The 13,415-nt window shown below is 43.7% G+C and overlaps 1 pseudogene; it reads right to left on the bottom strand.

Moving 5' to 3' along the window:
• Positions 1 to 9,408: 9,408 nt before the first annotated feature.
• On the bottom strand, positions 9,409 to 10,843 carry LOC141571242 (protocadherin-8-like; annotated as a pseudogene).
• Positions 10,844 to 13,415: the final 2,572 nt, after the last annotated feature.

Genomic DNA, 13,415 nt, shown 5'->3' with positions numbered 1-13,415 from the left:
GCGGCACCTTTAGACATTCCTCAGGCCTGCGGGAAACCCGTACTAGTGGCAATTCTTGACTTCAGATGTTTTTCAAATATTTTGTAATAAATAATACAATCTGTCAATCCGTTTTTGAAACATTTGTATGAACCAGTGAAAGACTAATTGTCATGAACCAGGGAAGAGTGGGAGTAGTCCCCATATATGTGCTCAGCAGGGATGGTGGGTCACTGTCCTGCCCCTTCTAGATGAGTGTTGTCCATTAGCACTGTGATGATGGAAACGGTTTAGAGCTCTCCTGCCTGGTACCGTAGCCATTAACCATGTGTGCTCAGGAGCAACTGAAATGTGGCTACTGTGACCGAGGAACTGAATTTTTAACTGTATCAAATTTTAATTCATTTACATTTAAGCAGCCACATATGGTTAGTAGCTATTGTAGTATGCAGACAGTTCTTGCCTGGCAGATCTGATGAGCCCAGACTCTTCCAGTTGGGAGACGCTAGTGTCGTGCACTTACAGACTCAATTCTTCCCACAGTCGGAGCCAATCTTGAAGAAAACAAGACACATTCCAGAGGCTTCCATCCCAGCACCTAGCCTTGCTGCCCCTGGATCTGGTCAACCACAGTGGAGGCCCAGCTGCTCACGCAGCCTGCCAGCTCACTGCTTTTTAGGTGCTACCCCTCCTTTGGTTCCTGGTGTTCTGCCTCATTTTCCACCCAGCCTCCTCATCACTGCTCGGGAAGAGTCCGGATGGGAAGCCTGATACAGATAACTGAGGCCTTCGGACTCTTTGTAGCTCTTGCCACCCCTGCTCCCTGAACCCCCCCCCCGACTGAGCTGCTACTAGGAATGGGCTGAAATGCCCAAAAGCTCATGACCAGACACCTCCGTCTGATTTTTACCCGCTGCCAGCATCTGCCACCGGGCATTCCCCATTAAGCACCCAGAAACCCTCTCGGATGTCAGGCTAGAGGAAAGATGTGGGTTTTCCCACCGCAGTGGTGCCTCTCCACAGCTTCCCCTTTCTCCCCAATGGGCCTATGGCTATAGTTGGGGTCCTGACCCTTGATCCATCCTAAAGGTACTCAAAGCTAAATTACGCTCCCAGTAGAATTATCAATACTCAAACATAAATAAATAGCTAGGTTAAATACTTTTTACATTCATAAATGATACTAGAATATAAAATAAATGTCCACTTATTATATTTGTGGCAATAAAGACTGTATCTAAGACTCTTTGGGAACATATCCTGGATTATATAAAATCATCATGTGCTCTGACATTGACTGTTGACATAATTTAGGCAAATGCCTACCAAAACAAGGAGGCTCGTGTATGCAGCTTGGCTTCTAAATACTTGACAAAAACAGAAATGTGTAAATTCCCCAAACATAACTGCCTGTATGAGTTGCAGCATTGCGGAAGGAAGAGGCTATTTCTGAGGAATATGAAGGAGATCCATCCACTGAGGGATGATTTAATTCATCATTCTGTCCGAAAAGGGGGAGAGGTGGCATTGCCTGCGGTTTTGAACTCTGTCATATACATTTGGCAGCCCTTCATTTGGGGAGGCATAGACTTGAAAATAACATCCTTCGAGTTCTGAATGTTCTGGTTGGAAATTCATATTTCTCAGCAGGGGAACGTGAGGGCAAAGATTACTTGAAGAAAGTACAATCCTGTAGCTCTTTTCATGATGTGATGAAAGATGTGTGCTGCTTGGAGATTCCTGAATTAATCTCTCAGCATCCTTAAGTGTTTCTTGTTCTGAAAGATCTGAAACAACTTGGAAATAACATGGAGCAGTTTAAAATAGTTTTAAAAATCAGAAGGCTACAAAACAATATGCTAAAAAATGCAAACAGCATTCAGTTGTTTGGGGACTGGTTTTTGAGCTGTTTTTATTTCTTTTTTCTTTCTCTGGATTTTCCACCAATGACTTGTACTTCCACCTGCTGGTACACTGAAGAAATGAAATGGAAATAAAATTCAAGCATGTAAATGAAATGATTTGCTGGAATCTCTGATATAGGTTTAGTAGGAACAATCGTTGAAATTACAATCTAAAATGAAGCTCCTTAAGAGTATCAGTGTATTTGTTAATCTATTTATTCCCTGTGGTAATTAGTAAGAGTGAAACACCCAAATAATAAAAATACCTTCACTAGACCTCTTATCTCCAGCTATCAACATCTAATTCAATGGTCTTGCCATCACCCATGTCATCCTTTCAATAATCCTATTATCAGTTTTACAAAAAATGTAGCAGAAAGTTTGAGGGTAAACTAAACCATAAATCAGAACATCTCATTTAAAGTCATGGGAGAAGCACCCTCAGACATGTAAATCGGTCCTGAACTTTAAGAAAACCCATAAAATACATGTTTTAAACCTACTAAAAATATACTACAGCAGAACGTTAAAAGGATGGACTCCAGAGCCAGACTTCCAGAGTTGGAAACCCAGCTTTGCCTCTTATAGCTGAGTGGCCTTGATCAAATTACTCCAACAAACCCATGCCTCAGTTTTCCCATATGTGAAATGGAGTTAAATGATAGTAACTACCCAATGAAATACCACTACATACCTATTAGGCTGCTAAAAATTAAAGAGACTCATTGTGTCAAGTATTGGCAAAACTGCCCTGCACCTGCCGATGAGAGTGTAAAATGGAACTGCCACTTTGGAAAACAATTTGTCAGTTTCCCCAAAAGTTAAACATTACCTACCATATGATCTAACCATTCTACTCCAAAGTATTTACCCTTGAGAAATGAGAGCATATGTCTATACAAAAGCTTGTATATAAATGTTCATAACAGATTTATCTGTAATAAACAAAAATTGGAAACAACCCAAATGTCCATCAATGAATAAATGGATAAACAAACCATATATATATATGGTTTGCTACTCAGCAATAAAAAAAGGAGTAAACTATTGAAACACATTACAACATGGATAACACTCAAAATAAATATGCTGAGTGAAAGAAGATAAATGAAAAAGAGTACAATCAGTTTGATTCTATCTACATATAATCCTAGAAAATGCAAATTAATCTCTAGTGACAGAAAGCTGATAACGATTGCCCTGGGAGGGGTGGGAGAAAGAACTGCAAAGGGACATGAGAAAACATTTGGGGGATGATAAGTATGTTCACTGTCTTGAGTGTAGTGATAGTTTCCTGGGTATATACATAAATCAAAACTTATCAAATTACACTTGAAATATGTGCAATTTATAGTAGGTCAATTATTCTTCAATCAAGTTGTGTTTTAAAAATTTCTGTGCAAGCGATCCTGACGCTGTCAGATTGTAGAACCACTAGACAAAACCAAAGCCACCTTAGGCTGTGTTTTCAAACACTTTCAAGAAAACACATTTTAGAAACTTTTGATAATGTATTTTAATGTTTAATAACCCCAACAGTAAAAGAGTTCTTCCTTTACCTAATAAAACTCTCACTACATTTAAGCTCATTTGTTTTATATTTTCTTCTGTGAAAATCAAAATGAAACAATTGCTCCATCAACGTATCATGACAATCTGACATACAGCTGCTACTCAATAAATGACTACGAAATGACATGATAAAAAAAATAATAGGAGGCGGCCAGTTAGCTCAGTTGGTTAGAGAGCGATGCTCGTAACACTGGGGTTGATGGTTCGATCCCTGCATGGGCCAGTGTGAGCTGTGCCCTCCACAACTAGATTGAAGCAACTACTTGACTTGGAGCTGATGGGTCCTGGAAAAACACACTTAAAAATAAAGTTAAAAATAAAAATAATAATAATAATAATAATGATATGACCTACTTAATAGCATTATTATGGGGATTAAGTGAGGTAATATTTAAGCAACTTAAAGCACCTAGAAGAGTTTTTGGCACATAGTAGGTACTGTGTAAATAATGTTTATTAAATAAATAAAATGTAGCTGTTTAATATGCGTAAGAGGAAATATTGTGGTTGTTATTAACAAGAAACTATATCCTCTTAGAGTCAATACATTGTCTTGATCGTTACTATTCGCTGTCGCAGCATCTTGAGCTACCATGGATTCAGAGAGCCTGACTATTATTATGAAGAGGAACCTGAGTTAAAGCCAGAATAAGCTGGTAGTTCCCTGAATAGAGAATAAACAGCAGGAGCTCCAGGAACTTATTTTTTTCTCTCTGAAAAGCTTAATTTAACATTAAATGATCCAGAAAGGTAAATTTACTGTAAAATCTTCACGTTTTAAGCTGACTGAAAATGTCCACAAAGTAAAGCAGCACAATGGAAGTTCTAAAAACACCGACACAATTTTAAACCCAATCTAAAATACAATATTATCATAAGAAATAGTCATAGATATTTTTCTAAAGAGGACATAACAGATGGCAAACAGACATATGAAAAAATGCTCCACCTCACTAATCATTAGAGAAATGCAAATAAAAACCACAATGAGATACCACCTCAGTCCAGTCAGAATGGCTGTCTTCAATAAATCAACAAACAACAAGTGCTGGAGGCGATGTGGAGAAAAGGGATCCCTGGTGCACTCTTGGTGGGATTGCAGACTGGTGCAGCCACTATGGAAATCAGTATGGAGGTATCTCAAAAAACTGGAAATAGAACTACCTCATGACCCAGCAACTTCACTCCTGGGTATCTATCCAGAGAAATCCAAAACACTAATTCGAAAAAATGTATGCACCCCTGTGTTTATTGCAGCACTAAACACAATAGCCAAGACATGGAAACAACCGAAATGCCCATTGGTAGACGACTGGATTAAGAAACTGTGGTACCTTTATACAATGGAGTAGTACTCAGCCATAATAAAGAATGAAATCTTACCATTTGCAACGATATGGATGGACCTAGAGAACATTATGCTAAGTGAAATAAGTCAGACAGAGAAAGATAAATACCATATCATCTCACTTATGTGTGGACTCTAAAGAAAAGAATAACTGAATAAACTAATCAGAAACAGTCTCAGAGATACAGAGGAAAAACTGAGGGTTGCTAGGTGGGAGGGGGAATGGGGATGAGGGAGAAGGTGAGGGGATTAGAAAGCACAATTGGTAACCACAAGATTGCCACGGGGATATGAAAGTCAATTTGGGGAATATAATCAATGTTGTAAAGATTTTGTTGGGTATCCAATGGACACTTGTCTTATTAGGGAGACCACTTCAGGGATGGTATAGATGCCTGATCACTGCATTGTACACCTGAAGATGAAGCTGAACAATAATGAATGTCAACTATAATTATATCTCCACAAGAAGTAGAGTACCGTATTAGGAATAGAGACAGTGGAAATGTAACGTCTGTACGCGCTGTCAGAGGAGTAGTAGATTGGGAGGGGGTTATCACTGTGTGAGGGATATAAATGATAAATGTCTAACTATTACATTGTATTGCACACCTGAAACTAATTAAACAAAGATTTAAAGGAGATAATTCATGCAAAGTGCAACAAAGTATAATTTGTGTGTATGCATTTGCCTTGCACATGTCTGCCATATGGTAACTATTCAGTAAACACCAGCCGTTATTAATATTTACAAAATAAAGTGGGTTTCTTGTAAAAAAGAAAAAGAAAAGAAAGCAATAGTCATAGAGTTGCAATGTACATGCTGATTACACCACACCTTCAATCATCCATTCAATAAATATTTGATGCTGGTGATTTCTACATGAACAGGCAACAAATAAATATATAATCTTCATCACAGTGATAAACGTTATAAAGAAAACTAAAACTGGGTAGAGGTGATGGAGAGAGAGGCACTTGGAGGTATACAAGTCCTCTTTGAAAAGATGGACATTTGAGGAAAGCTATTTGAAGGCTGGAAGTAAAGACTATGGAGACATTGAGGAACAGCTCACCAGGCACAGGGCCCAGCAAGATCCTGCGGTCTGAGATGGATATATGCTTCACGTATTTAAACACAACAAGCAAGTCATTAAAATGACCTAAAGTATCAAGGGGAAGAGTGGTAAGAAATCAGGTGGGAGAAGCAGCCAAGGGTCAGATAACGTAGGATTTTATGGGCTGTGTGTCACCCCAAAACTCTTTAATAATTTTCCAATGTAGAGGTAGGGTCTTTGTCCTCTGCCTTTGATTCTGGGCGGGCTTACGGCTGCTTGGACCGGTAGACTATGATGGAAATGACTGTGTCTTGTCTCAGGGTGGGTCATAAAAGAGGATGTGACTTCTGTCTTGTTTGCTGGAACATTCATGTTTGCTTCCATGTGACTTTCCTGAGGCGACCATGCCAGGAGATTGACATGTAGAGGGCACATGGATCCCCCCTGCCCACCTGCACGTCTGCAATCCTAGACTTTCAGTCATCCTAGCCCACCTGCCAGAAATGTGAATAAATAACCCTTCAGATGATTCTAGCTCCCAGCCATCACAGTTTCTCAGCTAAGGCCTCAGACACTGCAGCAGGAAGAAGTCATCCCTGCTATGCCCTGTCCAAACTGACTCATAGAATCCGTGAGCATGAAAAAATGGTTGTTTTAAATGGCTACAGTTTGGGCTAGTTTATTACACAGCAATAATAACTGAGACACCATGACAAGGATTTGGGGTTTCATTTTAAGTGAGAAATCTTTGGAGAGCTAAGCAATGTGATTAAAGTAAGAGGATCACTCCAGTTCCTGCACGAAGAGTAGATGGCAAGAGAGCAGGTGTGGAAGCAGAGAAACCAGTTTTGAGGCTATTGCAGCTGTCCAAGCGAGAGGTGGCAGTGCCTGGGGTAGGGTAGCAGCAATGAAGGTCATAAGAAGAGCATTGATTGAGAATACATTTTCAAAGTAAATCCAGTAGGATTTGCTGAAAGATTGGAAAGACACAAATCAAGAATGACTGAAGGATTTGGACCAGAGAAGAATAAGTGAATAGAGGTACGATTTACCGAGATACAAGCATTAGAGGAAGAACAGATTTGGAGAATAGAAATCACGAGTTCAGTTTTGAACATGAGGCATGTCCATTAAACACCCAAATGGAAGTGTTGAGTAGACAATTGCATGTATGAATTTGGAGGTCACTAGAGAGGCTGGTTCTGAAGTACTGTGTTCAAATCTAAGTGCCGTATTTTAGGATAGATATTTACAAACTGGAGAATATGTAGAAGAAGGGGACCAGGATACAGATACTTCTAGAAGTCATCTCATGTTAAAAATAAATGGAAGGAACTAAACATAGAGCCATAGAGTGGGCAAATTTATCCATTATGGAGAAGAGGCTCTTGAGTCAGTATGATATACCATTAGGACTCATCTTTGAGAGTGAAGTATCTTCCTTGAGACAAGAATGCTAGTGCCCACTTACATAGAGACTAATACAAAAAACTTCCCTGTGCATTTTTTGTGCACTAATGCAAAAAACTGACTGTGCATTTCCCCAGAGAATCTACCACTCCAGAACCAACCATTATGGAGAATTTGGCCTAAAACAAAACCCCCAAACCGTACAGGAGATGGGTTGAATAGCAAGAAGATGTATTGGTGCAAGTTTCTTTAAAGAAAGCAAAGCCAAACAAAACCACATATTCACACGTGCCCAGCGAATGGTGTCATGGCCGATACGAAACTCACCTATGCGTACGCTATTCCCATCTGGAATCCCCATATATGGGAAGTTATCCTTAGTGCTTGTGGCACAAAAGGTGTTTAGTACTAATAACAATAATACTCTGATTTTTAGATGTTTTAATCTTTTTACATTAGTAGAGAGGCAGTTTAGTAGAATAATTAATTAAGAGCAGGAAATCTAGAGCCAGAATTCCTGGGCTAAGGAAGATCTAACATCAATACTTGGGCAAGTTACTTGAACTCTCTAAGCCTTAGTTTCCTACCTCATTGGATTTATTACAGAGAATAAATAACCCAACACGTATCAAGTATCCAAAATACATAGATCCAGCTAAATAATAAGTGGTCAAAAAATGTCATCTATATTCAGTAGCACTCAGCATGTTCCCCTCCATGAATGCACAGTTGGAACCATTTGTTCAGTTTTTTCTTACTTGTTCAGGCACACAGTATTGTGATGACTTTGAGAGGAAGAGCTTCAAAGTCACAGGTTGGAACTTACCCTCTTACTTTGCAATCACTGATATCAGAACTGCTGTCATTCACTCCCCTGTCTCCTTTTCTGCTGTCCTTCACACTAAATTCATCTGGATTTGAATGTATACTGGAGTGAAAAGGAAAGAATTACTCTGTTATCCACACAAATGTACACAAGGTCAAACACATTGCTTAGAGATGATGATAAATATTCTGAAATTACCTTAAACTTGCAGCAAATTTATCCTTTCCACACCGGAATAAGGAATGAAAAGGAACTGACTGAACCCTATATAAAAAGAGGGGAGAGAACAGCAGTTAATAATATTTCACCCTTAGATATCAAAATTGACAGCGCAGGCAGAACACCCCTCATCTGGAGGGCTTCTGGGAGACAGCATTTAAACCCTGACTGAGGAAGGTATTCAAACGAGACCCATAAAGAAGTTACAAGGCAAAAACAGCAGGCACAGACGTGGACCTAATAATCATATGGCCATCAGGCCCCCAGCCCCCATCTATAAGAAACTTTTCCTCTCAAATAAAAACTAAACAAGTGCCCCCAAATTAGACATTGGGAGTGCCAACCTGATCAGGCCCTGAATTTTCATAGTGCTCCCCGCATGAAAATCTACTAAACATTAACTAGGACACTAAGAAAGCTGTGGGTGCTCTACCTGGGCCCACCAGATACTGCTCCTCTCCAGAAGTGAGGCGCACAGCACACCTTACTGTCCCTGGCCTGGGAAATCCCGGCCTACTTGCCCCTGGTTCTCCAGGTCCCTGCGGAAATGGAAAGAGGCAGTGTCTCTATGATGAACCTCAGGTAGAAGACCCCAGAGTCAGCCCCTAACGCTCTGGACTTAGGCCCACCTGGCCACTCCTCGCATGGTGCCCATTCGGTACCTCCTCCTCTGTGTCTGAGCCTCACCTTGGAATAAACAAGTCACGGTGCTGGGGTCGGTGACCACCAGTGAAAGGCTGCAGCCGCTGGCCATGACACAGACCATGGAGAGGTCAGGTCCCGCCTTCCCTCGTTTGGAGGCAGCTGCACCAGTTCTCCCCCGGGTGGCAACAAGCCAACCCACACCAGGAGCAATGTGGGGGTGCACCACAAGGCCGGTGGGCCAAGTCCAGCACCCCAAGGACCGCCATCAGCAGGCAGGCTGGATGCCGGGACAGCTGGCTTGGAAGCGACAGCTCACCTGTTGCCCGGTGTAGCGCTAGCGCCATTGCCGCGGCCACTGTGGAGGACGGTGAGAGTCAGCTCAGCGTTGGGGACCTGCTCCACGTGCCTTGCGTGCAGTCTGGTCACCAGGTAGCCCAGGTGCATGCCTCAGGGCACAGGCAGCAGCGCTGCGCCATTGAAGAGTGACAGGGATACCAGCTAAGGTGCGTGGTTGTTCTGGTCCCCCACAGGCAGCTGCACCGAGTGGCGGGAAGCCACCGTCCAGCACCTCCAACCCTAGCTGCAGCTCCGTCAGTTCCTCGCGGTCGAAGCACCGTCTCACACGCAGCTACCCAAGGGCAGGGTCCACCGAGACGTAGATGGACACGGCGTCCCCAGGGCGACCAATCTCAGCCTCCAGCAGCCGGTAGGTAACCTGGCGGTTACAGCCCAGGTCCAGGTCCCGGGCAGCCACGATGAACAAGTAGGCGCCAGGCGGGTTGTTCCCGCGCCCTGACACTTCGGAGACCTGAGGCCTGCAGAGTGGCACGTTGTCATTCTCGCGGCCCATGCTTACTGGGTAGGGTATGTGACGGAGACGCGCCGCGGTCCTCGGCCACCAGCGTCAGGTTGTACTCGCGGTCCAAGGATGCGGCAGTCACCACCAGGTAGCTGCCGGCGTAGGCCGGCTGCAGCCGGAAATGCTCGTGCCCGTAGAGGGCGCAGCGCACCTGCCCGTTGGCGCCGGAGTCCCTGTCCGAGGTGCTGACGAGCGCCACCAAGCTCTCTCGCGCCGCCCCCTCTGGTACCAGAGAGATGGCACCGGCCTCTGGCGTCCCAGGCCTGGTCGCCGAGGTCGCGTCCACCCCACCGAGAGCAGCGGCGGCAGCGGCAGCGGCGAAGGGCGAGGCGGCAGGCGCGCCCGGGGCAGCTAGAGGGGTGATAGCGATGTCCGGCGCGTTGTCATTGACGTCTCGGATACGCACGATGACCTTGCAGGTGGCGGCGCGGGGCCCAGGGCTCCCACACGTCCAGCTTGTACGTGTCCTGGCGCTCGTAGTCCACGGGTCCAGTCGGGGGTGAAGCGGGGTGCGGACACCAAAGGCAAACCGCACATCACCAATGCTGCCCACGTGGGATCCGGCGCGTCCAGGTCCAGCAGCAGCGAGCCCACTGGCACGTCCTCAGACACCTCCACGCGTACCTGGGCCCTGGGGCAGCGCGGCATGTGGTCGTTGACGTCCCTCACCTCCACCTCCACGTGCACTAGCCGGAACTGCTCCTGCGAGAAGCTGACCACGTCGAAGGCCAGCATGCACTGTGGGGCCTGCCCGCACAGCCGCTCTCGGTCCAGGCCCGCGTCCCCGACGGTCAGCTGCCCGTTGTCCTCAAGCACCGGGAGCAGTGAGTTGTTAAACTGAATCAGGTGGAACCAGCTTAACGCCTCTTGCTGAGAATTAAACAGTAGGTGATCAGATAGAAAATCGATGAAGGTGCCAGGGACCTCCAGAATTTCAGTGCAAGACTCTGCCACGAGCAGCAAGAACTCCAGTCCAGCCCTAAGTAAAGGGTCAGTGGGAAACCTGAGGCTCCAGTGAGACATCTTAGCTAGTCAAAGAGAAAAGCCAATTGCAGGCTCGGAGCTCACGCTTCCTGTCCTCCTGAGCCCTCTTGAGTATGCAGTTAGGAGACACTTGCTCTATGAAATACACCTGATCACTAAATCTCTCTGCTGTGTAATCGCTTTTCTCAGCCCCTTATGTAGAAAAGAATATGCAAGTAAGCATCCACCTGGGCCAATCTGCAGGGTCTCATGCCTCTGGGTTACCTAGTTCTTCTAAAAAGGCTCACAGAAGGGCCTAGAAAACTGAGCAGCGGCCAGGGCAGTGCAGAAGGTCATTAAGATCCCCACAGAAGTTTGCACTATAAAAATGCGTCCCACTTGCTTTTCCAGTGTGCTGGATATTCACTGTGATAGTACAAGCAGGGGATCGGCAGCCTCTTTATTCCCTCCTAAGCACACTTACATATTCCTCAGACAGAGGCACAATTGCTCTTCTTCCCTACCATTTTGAAATGAACGCATATATGCATCCTTTGCCACCCACCGTTTTCCATCTAAGTTGGGTTATCATTTCCTGCGTTGAAAGATTCTGAGGGAACAGCTTCTCCAGAGTCAGGCAATGTCTAATCAGGGAAAATTTGTTTTCCAAAGTAATCATTTCTGAATAGCTTTTTCCATAGCAAGGAAACCATTAATGATGAAATTTTAGCCCCTATATCTCCCTTTATGTCAGTAATTACTTATATGTGAAGAACCAGTGTCAGTCAGGGAGGTCTGTCAACCACAAACCACTGTAAGGGGTAGTTAGGGGTAAGAAAAAGATTTAGGGAAATATACTGCAGTCAATCTTGTTAGAAAATTGCTATAGACCAATTATTTCTTAAAAGCCCTTGGCTGAAGAAAACCACAGGTGGCCTGATAGGCTGAAAGCTAAAGAAACATTAAACCATCTGTCTAAAGCACAATAAATAGCCGTGTGTTCAGTTGTACTTTATGTGTGAAGTGTTCTAAATGATAAACAGCCCCACATATTAATGATGACATTGTTCCTTGTACCATGGAGTCATCAGGGTGGAGTGTTCCTTAACCAGTCATCTTGAATAAAATCAGTGAACACACTGAGTTATTAATACGCCCAGGCTCTTCTTGGCTCCTCCATGATCTGTAATGTTATTGATTCCTGCAGGGGACGTGTCAGAAAATGACTATTTTTTCTTTCACTCTTAGGAAGGAGTCGAATTTATTTTAGTGCCAGAACCTATGAATCCAGTTCTGAAACTAAGCCACGTTTGATGAGATAATTCTCAGAGGTTTAAATTTAGTGGAGCATTTGGCAAGGACTCTGAGTATCCCAGTACCAACCCCCCCAATATCGGAGAAGTGCAGTGAGAAGCATGAGGTGATTCTGATTGGGCACTCTGAACCCCTAAAATGAGAAAGTCCTTCCTTTTGTTTGCTTTAGATTTTTAATTTTGCTGGATGAGGCATCAGTGTAAGGAAGGAAACAACTCCACTTCAATTTAGTGAGACCAGTTCCTCAATGGCATAAAAATAGTTTACTTTCTTTCTTAGAACTGGGTGTCCCAAGAAAGCAACTGGTTACTCAGACCCTGGGTCTCGGGAAAGACATGAAGAACGGATACTTTCACCACCTTCCTAATTCCTAGATGCTCCTTAACTGAAGACCAAAAACGGATTCACTGGTGCCTTTCAAAAAGCACATGCTTCCATTAGCCAGGAGAGGGCCCCATTTAACCACAATCTGAGTCTCACTCCTTCCCCTGCTCCTCCCGCATCCCTGCCAGGCCTGGTCTCTGTCCGTCTTCAGCATCATTGTCACCATTCATGATCAGAAAAACTACTCAGCGTACTGAAAATGAAGGATAGTCCATGACTCCATCTATAGAATATCAAAAGATCCAGATAAAATAGGAAAAAGGCAAGCAATCAAACATATTACCTCCACAGTGCTAAACATCTGGACTCTTATGTTGCGAAACATCCAGCTATGATGTTCAAATGCTTGATTGCATTTTCTCCCACTTTTCCTCCAGCTGTTTGGCAGTCAATAGACCATCTACGATAAGAAATGTGCTATATTGTTAGTGTTTCATTATTCACATTAGCATTGTTTCCTAGTAAACAACGACCTTATTAAAAACCTGCTTTATGAATGAAGGACAGCTGGGGTTTTGGGAAAGAGACATTTTCTGAGGCAAAAAATCAGTTCTGTGCCAGGAGAGTGACAAGCTGAATAATATAGAAACTGTATGATCTGTCCCCCTAGGGATGTGTCATCAGGAAGCTGTGTTTACAACCCTGAGCTGCTGGCGCTCTCATGTTCCATTCTGTTGGTTCTGTTAGATAAAAATCTGTCTCAATATTAAACGCATCATGGCAGAAATTTGCTTTAAGTTGCTTGTTTTCCCATTTGCCAGCATATCGCCAAACTATAAGTCCATAAAATGTAGTTTTGATCTCTGTCGGAGTCAAACCTAAAGCAAAACAAACAATGGGGGGCAGGGGTCTCCCACCACCACGGGAAAACCAAAATGTGAATAGAGCAGCAAATTGGTCCTCTTGGTAGTTTGGTTTTAAAAGGGGTGAAGGG

This window comes from Rhinolophus sinicus, linkage group LG04 (genome assembly GCF_036562045.2).
Source record: "Rhinolophus sinicus isolate RSC01 linkage group LG04, ASM3656204v1, whole genome shotgun sequence".
Classification (NCBI taxonomy): domain Eukaryota; kingdom Metazoa; phylum Chordata; class Mammalia; order Chiroptera; family Rhinolophidae; genus Rhinolophus; species Rhinolophus sinicus.
Note: the sequence above shows the minus strand (reverse complement) of the source record. Positions and strands in the feature narration are given on the sequence as shown.